This window comes from Magallana gigas, chromosome 8, assembly GCF_963853765.1.
Source record: "Magallana gigas chromosome 8, xbMagGiga1.1, whole genome shotgun sequence".
In the NCBI taxonomy this organism is placed as follows: domain Eukaryota; kingdom Metazoa; phylum Mollusca; class Bivalvia; order Ostreida; family Ostreidae; genus Magallana; species Magallana gigas.
In genome coordinates, this window is record NC_088860.1 from 49,047,790 (window position 1) to 49,065,136 (window position 17,347).

General features: G+C 32.5%; 2 protein-coding genes and 1 long non-coding RNA gene across 3 annotated transcripts in view; all 3 read left to right on the plus strand.

Annotated features, from left to right (window-relative positions):
- Positions 1 to 17,347, plus strand: part of LOC105340291 (uncharacterized) — a 754,579-nt gene that overhangs the window by 411,634 nt on the left and 325,598 nt on the right. The window lies entirely within an intron of this gene.
- Positions 1 to 17,347, plus strand: part of LOC105327281 (uncharacterized) — a 347,963-nt gene that overhangs the window by 101,705 nt on the left and 228,911 nt on the right. The window lies entirely within an intron of this gene.
- Positions 1,311 to 14,573, plus strand: LOC136270757 (uncharacterized). The gene is made up of 4 exons (XR_010708619.1): positions 1,311 to 3,121; positions 6,675 to 6,819; positions 11,065 to 12,149; positions 13,388 to 14,573. It is a non-coding gene; the product is annotated as an uncharacterized lncRNA (long non-coding RNA).

Here is a 17,347-nt window from a genome sequence, read left to right on the forward strand (position 1 = left end):
TGAAATATATATTTTGATTCGAACATGAAAATTTAAGAAAATCGTAACAATTGCCTTCTTACCCTCCGTGATTTTTTTATTATACAACAACTCCTGACTTAAATGAAACGCCATGATCAGGCGCCATTTAAAAAAACCCAAAAACTAATAGATACCCATTTCAAATGGTTTAATACATTAGTCTGTCTCGAACACATCCTACATACAATTGTTATGAAAGAACTATATCTACATTTGATTCATGTTCGTTACATTATATACACTTATCTGAACCTTTACCATAAATGTTTTAAACTTGCAACAAATCTTAAAGTCACGAGGTTTTAAATTGAATAAGTGTTATTATATAATGCCCCACAAAACTACAAATATATAAAATAGCCAAGTAAATACATGGTAGTGATATGTTCTCTTTTTTGTGTTTCCCGGTAAATAATTTCAAACGTTTACAATAGTTTCAAAATAATAATAATTTCAAAAGTTTACAATAGCGGTAAAAGTGGCGTGTTAAAGCAGAATACTCCATTATTTTGATCTTATTCTGATGTTGAGACAACTATTAAAACGCAATAAATATGCTATTCTCTCGATACGTTTACCTGATCGATGATCACCTAGTAAATAGATTACAGATCATATTTTGGAATTGAGTTTAATTACGAACTTTTTGTAATCTGGGATGTTTTGATATTGTATAGACATGTATTTGACAATTTATATTGTTGATCTATTGATGTGAATTTGGATAATCGATGTGGGAATTTCCAACAAAATTCCCCTTGGCAAAACCTTTTATTCATACATGTTTGGGATCTGGACAAAAAAGCAGAGATATTTGATATGTTTCCTTTAAAAAGAATTGTGCTAAACACAAAACCTTAAGGTTTGATTTTTTCAGCTACGATTCGTAAGTTGCATGGACATGTCCTTGAAATAGTACAAACAAGCCCCATGCAGATGGAAACATGTGTACAATGATATATTCATTGTATTTTGTTAACGTCAACCTTGAGATAGAAATAGCAGTCAAAAACGAACATTTTTCACATCTTATATATCTTATATACACATGTACTATGATGAGACTCATCAGCAACAGTGCATGAATCTTTGTAACAGTAATGAACTTGTCAATTAAACTTTTATTTCTAGATTGATTAAAAATAGCCTGAAAGGTGTTTTATGCTCACTCACGAATAAAAACCTACATTGAACTTTTTGAATGCTTTTGATTTCTTAAAAGTACAATTCCTTAGGAAGGAATTAAAAACAAGAAAAAGTGTATGTCTGTTTCAGTTAGGAGAACATGTAAACATGGGCCAAAAATGAAGCATCGAAATTGTAAAAGAAATTGCAATTTGGCCAGAAATTCCCTATGAACAGATGTCAGACATTTTCAGTTTTGTTTACTTGAAAATATCTCAGACCTTATTTTTAGACAAAACTAACACCACAAAATAACTTTTTTGATAAGTTATGACCAAGTAAAATTGGAGCATCATTTTCGTTGAAGATAGGGTATATAAACCGAAAATTGAACTTTTTATGAAAATATTGTTATTCTGTTTTTACATTTTATGGTTTCAAATAAAGGCATTAAAAGTAGGATTTTGTCTGCCAAAAAAGAATGGTTATATCCCCATCCCATATTTAAGTTGAAACATTTTTTGGAATCAAAATAAGCCATATTTGCAGCAAAACAAACTTTTATTCACCTGAATTTTAAAATTGGTGTTATTATCTTCAATAGCAATTGTAATTTTTAGAAAAAATAATCAAAGAAGTAAAGTAGACATATAGTAGACATACAACCAAATGAACTTCAAAATAGTTATGAAACAGTGTTAATAAACCATCGTCTGAGTGCAGTTCTGACATAGGTGTGAATAACATGGAATGACATCAGGTATTTCTGCGGCAACTTTGACCTAACTATCATTAAACAGTTCAATGTGAACGTGGATTTTGATTTTTGCTTATAACATTGCACTTGCATGGTGCTCAACATAAATTAATAAGTAGCATAACAATCCATACTATGGTGTTTTAAATGCTGAAGCTTTCCAAATTTAAAAGACATGTACTTCAAAAGCAAAAGCAAAAAAAAATGTAGTATGTATAAATATACATGTTATAACATCATGCATGTTTACATATTAACATTGAGGTCTGATGGGTCAACCATGAAGTAATCATTAAAACAAAAGACTTAAAACAATGTGTATTTCTAAATTTGTGTGAAGGATGGGGGTGGAGGTGTTTCATAATTATGTGTTCCAATTTTTTTATGCATACCGTATTCGAAAACATTATCATAAATCTTAATAGTACAAATTACATCACTACTAAGTCATAAAAGTACTGACATTCCAAAGTTTTACTGATAAACTTAGACATTTACTGACAATGTACTGGCATTACTGATAAACTTAGAAAAGTACTGACGTTTTTACTGACGGTACTGAGTAACTTAGAAAAGCGATGTCTTAAATGTTTATGAAGATTTTCTCCGGACAAAATTTCTTTTTAGAAAAATTGAAATGGCCGTCAAATTTGAACAGAAGTGACCTAAATGCTGAAACTCTTACATCGTTGAGGCACGGGTTTTTTATTCCGAGATAAATTGACAATTGTCAATTTATATTATAGAATTTTTTAGTAAATTGAATAGATTTTTAAGTTATCAAAAATTCCCAAGCAAAATAACAGTAATTTTGTCGCATAATTTACCTAATTGTCATGTACGAGCCGATTTCGAAAGTCTACGGGACTTTCCAATGTTAATTTCGGCCATTGCTGCCAAGCGTACGAGGGAGTAGTTATTATTTTTTAATGCGCATCAAAATAAATCGAAAAAAAATAAAATAAAAAAGATTTTCTGATCATTGCGAATATAAATGATAATTGAGCCATTTAGTCTGGTTGTAAATTACTCTCATGTCAATTAGATGTCAGGAAAATATAAATCCGACTGTTATGCAGTACAACTACACTCTAAATCAATGACCTACTTACGTTGTATGATAATGCACATGCCATGGCGTTACTTCATGAACTGTCTTTGATGGAAACCTTACCATGAGTGCTGCATTGAGAGCGCAACTGGAACGGTGTTATAAAGGTACGTTTATGTTTTGTTTTATACAAGACAATGATTTATTTAACGATATCAATCGTAATACTTCAGATCGTTTTAAAAATGAATCTGTTATCCAAAAGCGAAAGTAGGTAACCCTGTGGTTTTTTGTTTTTGTTTTTGGTTTTTTATTTGACTAAGTAAAAAAGAAATCGATTCTATAGCCTAATAAACTTGATAATAGCTTTATTGCCATGCGACACTGACACATTTGAGAATGAAAATGTATGGACCAGTGTTATTGTTTTATGTGAATGAAAGTAGAGTTGGGGGCGGGGTGGGGGCAACATTCATTTCTTTACCAGGAATGGCAGGATTGTTTAATGGCATTCCACTGACATGTATAATTTTTTTAATTTTGAGTTTTTCTAATCCACAGCTTAAAATTTTATTTGTTCGTCATTAAATCGGTAAAATTTCTAAACAGGTATTTTTACATTGGAAATTTGAAATAAATTTGAATTATTTTTTATTTATAGAACTGGTGAACCAAGCCAGTTATAGTCTATTTTGATATATGATATGAATTCATTTTATGTAAATAACCAAGTATGAATCAATCAGTTACATAATTCATGCAGTATTTTGTTTCCTGTTCCATTTGGGGCTTGAAATCAGATGACATTCTAATAATGATATAGCTGTCTTTTTAATATTCCAATAATTTTAATTATCAATGTTGGCCTTAACAGTGTTAAAACAAATAACAGAGAAATAATATTATACTTTTGAAATGTTTATTTTACCCCCAAATTAATGATCAAATTTATTGTTATCATTATAGCATTTATATATTTCTATGGTTATGATGAGTTGTTTGATTTAACACAAATGTAATCACAGTATCATGATTTTGAATAATTACACCTGTCCACAATTTTTCAGCATGAAAACAATGAAAATATATGTTTTAGATTTCAGGAATTACATGATTATCATACATGTAAAGGTTTAACAATCAACATCATCATTATGTTGTCAACATTTATTGATGTCTGATTTTTCAAATAAAGTTCATACAAATTGTATTTTAGGCATGAAAAGCTGGACCCTTTGAGTAATTATGTATTACAGAAATTGATAATATTAATTAAATATACACTCATTAAGTCATGTTCACAGAGTAAAGTAAATATAACTACAATTTGACAAGATGTTACTTGTTATAGTAAAGTAAGCAACCAATCACAGATGTGCTGTATCACAGTTATAACATGTAATAAAATTGAAATTTATAATTTTCAAAATAAACAACAAAGATGTCACTTGTGTTTGAAAAGTAAGCAACCAATCACAGATGTGCTTTATCACAGTTATTACATGTAATAAAATTGAAATGTATAATTTCAAATTAAACAACAAAGATGTCACTTGTGTTTGAAAAGTTAGCAACCAATCACAGATGTGCTGTATCACAGTCATTACATGAAATCAAATTGAAATTTATAATTTCAAATTAAACAACAAAGATGCCACCTGTAATAGTAAAGTTAGCAACCAATCACAGATGCGCTGTATCACAGTCAGTACATGAAATCAAATTGAAATTTATAATTTCAAATTAAACAACAAAGATGCCACTTGTAATAGTAAAGTAAGCAACCAATCACAGATGTGCTGTATCACAGTTATTTCATGTAATCAAATTGAAATTTATAATTTCAAATTAAACAACAAAGATGCCACTTATAATAGCAAAGTAAGCAACCAATCACAGATGTGCTGTATCACAGTTATTACATGTAATAAAATTGAAATTTTTAATTTTCAAAATAAACAACAAAGATGTCACTTGTGTTTGAAAAGTTAGCAACCAATCACAGATGTGCTGTATCACAGTCATTATATGAAATCAAATTGAAATTTATAATTTCAAATTAAACAACAAAGATGCCACTTGTAATAGTAAAGTAAGCAACCAATCACAGATGTGCTGTATCACAGTTATAACATGTAATCAAGTTGAAATTTATAATTTCAAATTAAACAACAAAGATGCCACTTGTAATAGTAAAGTAAGCAACCAATCACAGATGTGCTGTATCACAGTTATAACATGTTATCAAACATTGAAATTTATAATTTTCAAAATAAACAACAAAGATGTCACTTGTAATAGTAAAGTAAGCAACCAATCACAGATGTGCTGTATCACAGTCATTACATGAAATCAAATTGAAATTTATAATTTCAAATTAAACAACAAAGATGCCACTTGTAATAGTTAAGTAAGCAACCAATCACAGATGTGCTGTATCACAGTTATTACATGTAATCAAATTGAAATTTATAATTTCAAATTAAACAACAAAGATGCCACTTGTAATAGTAAAGTAAGCAACCAATCACAGATGTGCTGTATCACAGTTATAACATGAAATCAAATTGAAATTTATAATTTCAAATTAAACAACAAAGATGCCACTTGTAATAGTAAAGTAAGCAACCAATCACAGATGTGCTGTATCACAGTTATAACATGAAATCAAATTGAAATTTATAATTTCAAATTAAACAACAAAGATGCCACTTGTAATAGTAAAGTAAGCAACCAATCACAGATGTGCTGTATCACAGTTATAACATGTAATAAAATTGAAATTTATAATTTTCAAAATAAACAACAAAGATGTCACTTGTGTTTGAAAAGTTAGCAACCAATCACAGATGCGCTGTATCACAGTCAGTACATGAAATCAAATTGAAATGTATAATTTCAAATTAAACAACAAAGATGCCACTTGTAATAGTAAAGTAAGTAACCAATCACAGATGTGCTGTATCACAGTTATTTCATGTAATCAAATTGAAATTTATAATTTCAAATTAAACAACAAAGATGCCACTTGTAATAGTAAAGTAAGCAACCAATCACAGATGTGCTGTATCACAGTTATTTCATGTAATCAAATTGAAATTTATAATTTCAAATTAAACAACAAAGATGCCACTTGTAATGGTAAAGTAAGCAACCAATCACAGATGTGCTGTATCACAGTTATTACATGTAATCAAATTGAAATTCATAATTTCAAATTAAACAACAAAGATGCCACTTGTAATAGTAAAGTAAGCAACCAATCACAGATGTGCTGTATCACAGTTATTACATGTAATCAAATTGAAATTCATAATTTCAAATTAAACAACAAAGATGCCACTTGTAATAGTAAAGTAAGCAACCAATCACAGATGTGCTGTATCACAGTTATTACATGTAATCAAATTGAAATTTATAATTTCAAATTAAACAACAAAGATGCCACTTGTAATAGTAAAGTAAGCAACCAATCACAGATGTGCTGTATCACAGTTATTACATGTAATAAAATTGAAATTTATAATTTCAAAGTAAACAACAAAGATGCCACTTGTAATAGCAAAGTAAGCGACCAATCAAATTGAAATTTACAATCCATAAATTAAAATTTCATAAATTTAATTCATATTAAACAACATAATTAATCAAAGAAGTGGGGTGGAAGCTATTAATACATAATTGTGATTGAACTTGAATAACACTCATTTTTTTATACAGGTACTATAATAATGGAAGTCCTGGTTCCAAAGAAGAAGTTGATCACAGTTGAAAGATTGATACTATAGATAAAGGCCTGCTGGCGAAGCCATTCATAATATGCAGCAGAAGAATAGTAAAAGTTTCACCACTCATCAAAAGTCAGGTATACTAGTTCAGTAATTGGACTGCTTTTTATAACTTACCATCTTTATGTATAATACAATCATTGAAATGAATGAAAAAGAATAAGATGATTTCACAGTTAGAGACTGGCATGTCTCCCACCGTTGAAAATCATCAAAATATTCTAAATTGATAAATCAAGGTATAAATCACTTAAAGGGAAATCTGTAAAATATATTTAAGAACTCAAAGAAATGTTATTTGGTAATCAGATTAATTGATATAAACTTAATTTCTTTTAAAATCCCATGAGTTTATCTCATCCTCTTCATCTTCAGAAACTGGATATTGGTATTGACCTTCATAAAACTATTAAAGATGCTAAGTTATATGTAGCAGTCCCGTGTATTCAGAAATGAAACTAATCACTGATACCAAACTTCTACAAACTTGTTATCAACCGTTAATGAAATATACATATACAGCCTACTCCGGATGTATTGAAATTCAGGGGACCATGCAAATTATTTCAATATATCCGTATTTCAATGTAAGCGAAATTGACTGACGTGAAGCCGCCATTATTTGAAAGCTCAATTTGGATGTAAGCATAGATAACCAAACCCGAACAAATTATTTGGTCATCATTTATCTCTTACAGTGATCAGATTACATTTATATTAGTCCTTGAAAGTTTGATTAAAATTATATCCCTAAGTTTTGTAAGTTTCATTTTGTTACTATCTTAAACCTCATCATAATCTCTGATCGCATTGTTTTACGTTTTAGAGAAAAATCACCAGACTCAAATGCTTCAAATACTGCTGTACACTGCTTGTATATCATCGTAAGTGTACTTGCGATAATCTCAAAATCCTTAGCAATTTCGTATTCAGGCTTTGTCCTTTTATCAATAGCCATAACTAGTTCGTATTTAGTGTCCGAAGATAAGGTTTTTTCTTTTCCGTGGAGTTTCCATATTACCTCTAGCCTCAATATATCCGTATGCATAAAAACAAAAAATTCAACCGTGAATAAACTTTACTTTTTAAAAGAAGTATAACAAGAGGCCCATGGGCCACATCGCTCACCTGAACAGCAGTTCCTTGTAACATTACATTTCGTAGCATATGCTTTTTCTATTTTAAACATTGAACCCCTTTCTGGGGACCCAGTTATGGTCCGAGGTTTATGGTTGGCTTGAACAACATAAACAGTAACATAGGAATGAAAATGTGTAGCACTGCGGTAGGACCGCACGTACACAACCTGAAAACTGAACGTAGCAGAGTTCCACTTCAAGAGAAATAACTCTCAGACTGTACAGAACATCAAGAAAGATAACTCTTGGTTCCACTACATTAGATTTTAAACAATTTGAGGATCCTTGCATAATAATCTCACAAACTGTAGCATTATAGTTCTCGAGAAAAACTTTTTAAAAACATTTTCAATATTTCTTTCTATGTTAAACTTTGAACCCCTCTTGGGGCCACAGTATTAGTCCAAGGCTAAAGTTTTAAATATTTGGAATCTACATTATTTAAGGATGCTTGCATAGTTATCTCACAAGCTGAAGCATTATAGTTCCCTAGAAAAAGATTTTTCAACATTTTCCCTCTATATTTCTATGCTAAACTTTGAACACCTCTTGAGGCGCCAGTATTAGATTGAGGTCACAGCTTTTATAATTTCGAATCTACACTATTTGAGGGTGCTTACGTAGTTATCAGACAAATTGATGCATTGTAGTTCTCGAAAAGAAGATTTTTAAACATTTTCCATATATACCGGTACTTCTACATTTAACTTTAAACCCATCTTGGGTCCCTAGTATTAGTCCAGGGGTCACTATTTTAAAACTGTCGAACCTTCATTACCCAAGGTTGTATGCATGATAGTAATCTCACAAATTGAGGCATTGTAGTTCTCGAGAAGAAGATATTTTAACGTTACCTTTATATTTCTATAATAAACTTTGACCCCATCTTGGGGCCCCAGTATTGGTCCGGGGGTCACGATTTTACCAATTAGGAATCTACATGAGCGAAGGCATAGAAATTCCACAAACTAAAACATTGTAGTTCTTGAGAAGAAAATTTTTATACTTTTCCTTTATGTTTTTTAAAATGTTTAAATTTTGAACCCCTCTTGGTGCCCATCAATTGTCCGGGAGTTACAATTTTTTGAATCTACATTATTTAAGGATGTACATGTATGCATAGTAATATCCCAAACAGTTGCACTATAATTCTTGAGAAGAAGATTTTAAAACATTTTCCTATATATGTTAAAATCTAAACCCCTACTGGGGCCCCACTTTTTGTTCAGGGGTCACGATTTTTACAATCTTCAGTATATATACAACCGTTTGTGTATGTATTGGTATTTTTGGTGAAATGGTTTTTGAGAAGAAAATTTGTAAACATTTTTCATATGTAGTTATATGTTAAACTTTGAACCCCGACTGGGGCCCCAGTTTTGATTTGGGGGTCACGATTTCTACAATTTAGATTGTTCATTATACATACAAGCTTTTGTGTAAATATTGGCATTTCTGGTGCAGTGGTTCTTGAGAAGAAGATTTTTTAAACATTTTCCTAAGGTATATCTATGTTAAACTTTGAACCCCGCCTGGGGCCCCAGTTTTGGTCCGTGGGTCATGATTGTTATAATTTAGAATCTTCACTATATATACAAGCTTTTGTGTAAATATTGGCATTTCTGGTGCAGTGGTTCTTGAGAAGAAGATTTTTTAAACATTTTCCTAAGGTATATCTATGTTAAACTTTGAACCCCGCCTGGGGCCCCAGTTTTGGTCCGAGGGTCACGATTGTTATAATTTAGAATCTTCACTATATATACAAGCTTTTGTGTAAATATTGGCATTTCTGGTGCAGTGGTTCTTGAGAAGAAGATTTTTTAAACATTTTCCTAAGGTATATCTATGTTAAATTTGAACCCCGCCTGGGGCCCCAGTTTTGGTCCGAGGGTCACGATTTTTACAATTTAGAATCTTCACTATGTATACAAGCTTATGTGTAAATATTGGCATTTCTGGTGCATTGGTTCTTGAGAAGAAGATTTTTTAAAAATTTTCCTATGTATTTCTATGTTAAACTTTGAACCCCGCCTGGGGCCCCAGTTTTGGTCCGAGGGTCACGATTTTTACAATTTAGAATCTTCACTATATATACAAGTTTTTGTGTGAATAGTGGCATTTCTGGTGCAGTGGTTCTTGAGAAGAAGATTTTTAAAACATTTTCCTATGTATTTCTATGTTAAACTTTGAACCCCGCTTGGGGCCCCAGTTTTGGTCCGAGGGTCACGATTTTTACAATTTAGAATCTTCACTATATATACAAGCTTTTGTGTAAATATTGGCATTTCTGGTGCAGTGGTTCTTGAGAAGAAGATTTTTAAAGACATGCATCCTATACTTACTGTTTCGCAATTATCTCCCTTTTGAAAAGGGCTGTGCCCTTTATTTTTACAATTTATAACCCCCTTTCCATAAGGATGCTTTGTATAAAATTTGGTTAAATTTGGCCCAGTGGTTTTTGAGAAGAAGTTGAAAATGTGAAAAGTTTACAGACGGACAGACAGACAGACAGACGGACGGACGGACGGACGGACGGACGGACGACGGACAATGGGTGATCAGAAAAGCTCACTTGAACCTTCGGTTCAGGTGAGCTAAAAACACATGATGAGAACTTATCAATTCACACCTTTGTATATCAATCTGGCATAATTACTGTCACCAACCGTGATGACCGCCGCCAGGGAGTACTTAAACATAACCGTTATAAAAACAACTAATTATCACCTTTGGGGACCGATCAGTGGCTTCAATATGAGCGATGTTTCAAAATAGCCGATTTCAGTATATCCGTTAAATCAATGCAAAGAAAATGAGAGGCAAAAACTGGGGATTTATTTCTATTTCAAAATAAGCAGAATTTCAAAATAAGCGATTTCAATATAAGTGGAGTACGCTGTATTCAGGTCAATACTTTGTGGAATTTATGGATTCCTATATGGATTAATTTAACTTGACAAAACATTTTAAATATTTCAAAGGATGTGTTGTTGTTGTTAAAATGACAAAAGATATGATACATTACCTAAAATATACTTTAAGACATTTTCAGAGGTGTTTTTTCCACAAATTTCCACAAATCGGACTACATGTATAGTGTAGAATATCATTTTAAAAAAACATTTTTATATATAAAACTTATGTGAAAATCAGTGATTAGTTTTCTTTCTTTTACCTTTAAAGGGAAACAGTTCTCCAGGCACCATGGGGAGGCTCATGAAGGAACGGTGTTCAATCCATACAAAGCGTTCCAACATTGGACACACTTACCTGACTTTAGAGAGGGCTTGGTACATACGCGGTGACTCCACCTCTTACCCACTTCACACTCAACCCCAACAATCTTTCGAGACTTTCCAGGAGCATTGTAATCATCACATATGCAACAAATGACTTCATCGTCAGACTCCTCAACGAAGCCCATGGATTCGTCAGAGTCAGAGTCATTTTGTCATCACCAGAATCTGTGTCCATGTCACTGTCACTGTCATCCGAGTCCGTCAAGTCTATGACCACAGGAGCAACCTCCTCATCCTGGACTCCGTCGAGTTTCCACAGTTTTTCTTCGACCTCTCTTATCACGTGACTCTCCACCTTACGCCACTTCTCAACCCCATAAGTTGATCTAGCCTGAATAAAGAGTTCCTTCACTTTCTCTTTCTTAAATGTGGCATTGCTCCTGGCGACGAAACTTTTTAATTCAGCCCAGACCAACTCAATAGGATTAAGCTCACAATGATAGGGCGAGGCTTATGCTGCTTCACCAATGTGACCAATTCAGCCTTGATCATTCGCGGATTGTAATGGATACCCTTTCTATCAAGCCAAGACTGGATCTCAGCCTTCGGTGCCGAGGAAGTTGGACACATAGACTCAGGATCCAGATGACTGTGATAGGAAGCATTATCCATCACGATGACTGAATTGGCTGGTAGGTTAGGGAGCAACTGCTCAGTGAACCACTTCGTGAAGTTTTCCGAGTTCATCTCATCGTGATAATCCTGGTTGCCTGTTTTCGACCCGAAAATGAGAGCAGATCCCGGAATCATGCCCACAGCCGAAGAACCTGCATCCACAATTATCAGACGAGAACCTTTCCCAGATGGGACAAAACGCCCATGACCTCCACGATGTGACTCAAAGGCAGAGGTAGATGTCCTTGGACAGTCCACCCAATCACCCCTCGCTACATGATTGGTGTTCAACCAAGTCTCATCCAAATACACAATAGGACGACCCTCCTCTCTAAACTTCCTAATGGACCTCAGGTAAGTATGTCGCATACTTACTATGTCATTCCTCTCCCCGATGTAACGTTGGTTGGAACCTGCTTTGTAGAATCTGAAGATAAAAACAGACAATTTTAATACTATAGGTGCATTCCATATTTTACCATACATCTAAAAGAAATTTGGTTGTACATGTAATTTCTAATTTTACTAGCTTTTAATTAGCTCACCTGAGCTGAAAGCTCAAGTGAGCTTTTCTGATCACATTTTGTCTGTCCTCCCTCTGTCTGTCAGTCTGTCCATCTGTAAACATTTCACAATTTCAACTTCAACGTCTTCTCCAGAACCACTGGGCCAATTTCAACCAAACTTGGCACAAAGCACCCATAGGCAATGAGGATTCAAAGTTGAGAAAATAAAAGACCACGCCCTTTTTCAAAGGGAGATAATTGGGAATTATTGGACAATTTTGAGAAATTTTCAAAAATCTTCTTCTCAAGAACCATTTGGCAAGGAAAGCTGAAACTTATGTGAAAGCATTCTCAGGGTAGTATAGATTCAAAATTGTGAAAATCATGACTCCCATGGGTAGGGTGGGGCCACAATTGGGGGTCGAATTTTTGCATAGGAATATATAGAGTAAATATTTAAAAATCTTCTTCTCAGAAACTAATCAGCCAGGAAAGCTGAAACTTAGTTAGAAGCATCTTCAGGTAGTGTAGGTTCAAGGTTGTGAACAATTCTTTGGCCTCACAAGGGGTGCAGAGTTTGATGTAGGTTTATATCCCATGTATTAACAATTGTCAAGGATCTTGTTGAGAACTCTGATCCTCAACATGTGATATGACTATCAAATCATCATCCTGTTAGAATAGGGAATTAATTATAAACATAAAAATATCTAATGGGAAAATGGATTTTTATTTAAACAGGATCTACATGTATTATAATATATTGTCCAGATATTTTGTATTATGACTCCATAAAGCTGATACATGTATTATCATGCTTATTGCTGCTCAGGTGAGTGATGTGGCCCATGAGCCTCTTGTTATCCTGGAAATTTATCCATATTATATATTATAACATACCTTCTTGACATGATGTCATGACAAAGAAGAACATTTTGCTCTTTATAAAGTTCAAGATAAATATTTGCAAGTGTACATGTAAATTTTGCTAAGCTTCAACAGCCCGATGTTATGTTTTAGATCACCTGAGTCACTTGCAAATCTGCTTCTTTTATCACTAATGTAATTAAATCTTTTATTTTACAGAGAGCATGTGAATCTTCATCTTTGCATGATGGCAAAGTGCTTACTTGAACCCAAGATCCTTCACGAGTCTCCCCAGTGGTGTCTTAGTGATCCTGACTTCCCTTTCTACTAGAACATCTGACAGTCGACGAAGGGAAACGTACTGGTCCTGCAACTGCATATCATGAATGGTCCTCTTCACCAAGTCTTCATCGAAGTCATCAAGCTTTCTACTGGGACCACGTTTCTTCTTTGGAGCTAGAACTTGCATGTCTTCCACCACCATTTCAACGGGATCAGGGTCCACTTTCCCCTTCAATGTTTTCTCAGATATTCCTAAATATGTAAAAATAGATTTCAGTAATCATGGTAGATATATATTTATTAGTACCGTGTACCAAAATACAGTTGATCTATATAGATGCAAAATAATTTGCAAAATTATAAGTACTTTACTTTAATGTTAGATATTTTTATTACAAAAATAAATTTGTCTATTCGAAACAAAATCATTGTTACCTGTAGCAACTGATAATCTCTTCAGAGGATTTTGCAGGTATTTTACCCTTCCCTCCTGACTTTCTATGGAGAACTGTTTATAAATCTTTGTTAAAAGGTCTACAACCTGGAGAAGACATTTGTTATTAATTTTATGCAACTGTTTAATCTCATATATAGCTGAAACATTTGCAAGACAAGTACATCTGATCAAGTTTAACTCATTAAACTGAAAATTCCGTTGACTTATGGAATAAATGAATGTCAATCAATACAAAAATCTAATTTAAAATCAATATTTTAAGGTCACTGTAAATGTAGGGCTTATTCCATATACATTTCATCAATTATTATTTTAATAATTAATCATACAATTGCTGAAAATCAAAATATATGTAACTATAAGTAATAATAATATTGAGGAATCATTCTTTTGATAATATAGGGTGATCATAATACAGTCAGGCATGAACAAATCTATCATCTAAGCCCTTAAGGTATTTCATTTTTTAGGACTATCTTTTTCATTTTACTTAAGTGTATATGATATATTTATAGTTATCACATCTTTAGCTCAATATACGGTGGATATCACTCATGTTTATTTTTTTTTATTCCACTGTGTGTTCTTACACCATGTGACGTCATAAATAAACATTACGTAGCTTCAGGCGGATGATTGACATAGAATAAAATTTTTACAAAAACATTTATTTGAAAAGTGTAGAGTTATGGATGTGGCGCAATTAATGTTGTGTCATTTTTTCATAAATTGATACAAATATGTTAGAAAATGATTTGCTTGTTTATTATTCAACAATGATTTTTTTTTTCATGCATAAATTTGCGTCCTATAATAAATGTGTTGTGCGGCTCACAATGAAAATGTTAACAGAAAATATTAGGGTTTAACAAAAGATGTGTTAAAACATGATAAAAAGAATCTCTCATATGATTTGTGATGGTATATGATTTTTCTCCAACTCGTTGTAAGGCGAGGGGATAGAAAACACAACTCTTTGGATATAATCATATACCATTGCAAATTATGAGAGATCCTATATATGACAAATTATTGAATTGTCATTTCATTCTTCAGGTGACCATTAATGCAATTGAGCCTTTTGAATTTACATTCTATTAATATTAAATACAGAGGTAAACAACATATAGGAGTGTTTGTCCATTCACAACTTTACATTGATGAAAAAATATGTTTGTAATCAAGTGGAGTTGTGAATAGCTCATATTGTTTTGTCTTCAGACATCAAAACAAATATTAATTTTGTCCCTTCACAACTTTACATACATTTAAAATCTTATTGTTTAATAAATTATTAAGTTGTGAATAGCTCATATTGTTTATTATCAAACATCTAAGTACATGTTAAATAAATATACTTTGTCCATTCAGTACCCCCCCCCCCCCCAAAAAAAATAAATAAAAAAACCCCCCAAAAGTACAGACATCTTTTTATTATATTTGAATAGAGTATGAATTATTGCAAGTTGTGAATGGCTCATGATATTACCAGCTATATATAAAATTTGCAATTCGTGACTTCACTGTATTCTGTGCATGTATGCGGATACAATTAACCTGGGTCTAATATGATATGGCACCCGTTTATTTATAGTTGAAAAGGTCACGGCCATTTCTTGTGACATCACATCAGTTTAAGCAGACAGCATATAGAAAACTGTGCCCTTTTGAGGTGGAATTAAATCTGTGATGTTATTGCACATGTGATTCAGAAAGTAGTGATAATATATGATGTTTTGTGAATTATCTTCCAGACAATTTCGTCTGCTTTGATTACATTGTGTTTATTGGGATGTAAGGAATTTTAGTGTCAAAGATGCATTCAAAAGGTAAGTTTAGAGATACATATATAAGATACATTTATATAATATAAATAGTATAATTCTTGCCAGGCTTAAAGTATAAAAAAAAAATAGAGTTTATTATAAAACATTCAAATTCATTTAATCTATAAATGCTATCAATAATATGCAACAATAATGTATCTAAATTCAGTACAAAATAAAATAAATTTTGTTCAGCCATACTAAATGAACAAATCTAGAGTAAATTTCAATGTGCAAGTGAAGAACTGAGAGAAAAAAATATTTAATTCAAATTTCTTGAATGCGGAATCTCTCTGTTGCACTAACAGCTCTTTAACTTTGTTAAATTTGTTATTATTCAGAACTCTCATAACTTCGATCACTTAAGAAAAACAATATTTCAAAAACTTGTTTAATTGTCAATACAATGAAAGACAATTCTAATTAATGTATGAACTGATAATATTACTTATTAAGTTTGTTACTGACTGTGTACAAAACTTTGTGGGGTTGGTAAAGTCTATAGACGGCGTAGGACAATCCATGTGAAGGACCTTGCGGTTGTCGGAGTAACCGGCACTTAGGGACGGCAAGTCCGTGAAAGTCTGGGCGGGGGGGGGGGGGGGGGTGAACGAAAATGGCACACACGTGGGAGAAGCGAGAAGAGCAATGGAAAGTGCAACACTAAAACTATTAGTGATAGGAAATGAACATTCATTGTGATGCTATACAGACAGACGCCGGATAGATGAGTGCGTCAGGGTTGGGACTTGATCTGGTAAACCTCCTTCCCCCTTCATCGCACCTCTGAAAGCTGTAGTGTACAGCACCGAGACAACCATTGAATGAACGGGACATTGGCGTATCAGTTATCATCAAGATGTATTGAGGTATATCTATTTTCTAATTTATTAAAAAAAAAAAATCAACACATCTTGTGATTCGATTTTGCATAAATTAAAATTACTTTTCATTGACGTGCTCGTAGTCTTAACATTATTCATTCAATTTATTACTTAATTTCTCATAAGATAAAAAATTGAAATAAGACACTACCAAAGAAAAACAACTACAAAAAACCAAAAAAAAATAAATAAAAAACACCCCAAAAACCAAACCTTACATATTGCAAATCAAAGAAAATGTCCCTTAATGTCCGTAAGTGTGTTATTTATGAATGACAACCAAGAATAAAACATGTGTCGTGAGGAAAAGTTGTTTTCAAATTAACTAAAATTATATATTTGAATATATTGATTTAATAACATGTAAGTAAAGCTACCAAATTCTTCTTTTAATCCGATGGCATGTCTCAATTTACTTTACGGTAGTCATGGACTCATTGACAATTAAAAATTGTTAATTAGTTAAAGACACATGCATTGCTGGACATGTTCAGGTTCATATCAAGTATACTCTTTCCCGCCTTTTGCGCATTTACTTCGGAATCTCTGTACAATTCTTGGTACAGTACTCCATGGAGGAAAAATTCCAACTGATCTTTATAATTGAAAAATGTGAAATGGTGCTTCAAAAATACGCACTTTTCGAAATTCATTTTTGCAAAGTACATTATTTTTGGAACCAGGTCAAAGTATTATGAGAGCGAGATTAAAATGAGTCTTTTGGCGTGTT